This window comes from Triticum dicoccoides, unplaced genomic scaffold (genome assembly GCF_002162155.2).
Source record: "Triticum dicoccoides isolate Atlit2015 ecotype Zavitan unplaced genomic scaffold, WEW_v2.0 scaffold16131, whole genome shotgun sequence".
Classification (NCBI taxonomy): Eukaryota; Viridiplantae; Streptophyta; class Magnoliopsida; order Poales; family Poaceae; genus Triticum; species Triticum dicoccoides.
The window spans coordinates 143,567-144,248 of record NW_021215392.1 but is presented as its reverse complement, the minus strand read 5'-3'; the positions used below and the strand labels follow the sequence as shown (position 1 = coordinate 144,248).

Here is a 682-nt window from a genome sequence, read left to right as displayed (position 1 = left end):
AGTGAAATCAAGCTACTGTTTGTTACGCCATAGGGGGTAGCATCTAGGTATGCCTCGTAGTATAATGTACAATATGTGTTTCACGAGTCACGACATAGGCTGGGGCTTCCTTGAGCACAATATCCGCCACCTTCCTCAAATGCTTTCCCAGTTAATATGAGGCACCGCAAACTATTAATTTTCATTATATACTCAGCATGATTCCTAATAGGTGAACTGTTGAGTGATTTAATTGCTTTTTTCTCCTGTAGTCTGAAAATTGTGATTATGAAGCTGGTAGTGCCAGGATGAATCTCAACTTTTGGAAGCTGGTCAAGCCCACTGAAAATGTCAAGTCGTGCATCAAGGTGTTCTCTTACAAAGAATTCCGAGGGGAGCTCGGGGAGGTTGTCTTCCTCAAGTTCTTCTTCCGGAGCGCGAGGGTGCTGAGGACCGTGTCCGTCTCCATGGCTAATCCAAGCTTCATGTCATTCTCAATGGATGAGGCGACTCATAAAGCACAGCAAGCTTTTAACAAGATGGCCAGTAGTTCCTGCGAAATGGTGCTTCTCGGGGGCACAGGTCCTGAAGGAGGCATGCCCTGGAGCTTCAAGACATGTACCGATTACTCTGTTGAGGACCCTTTCTCAGTGGTGCATATTCGCCACAAAGCTTAATATTCGTGGAGCAATGGAAGTTTTTC

The 682-nt window shown here is 45.7% G+C and overlaps 1 pseudogene; it reads left to right on the top strand.

Annotated features, from left to right (window-relative positions):
* Nucleotides 1-656, top strand: part of LOC119344259 — a 4,470-nt pseudogene extending 3,814 nt beyond the window's left edge.
* The last annotated feature ends 26 nt before the right edge of the window (nucleotides 657-682 follow it).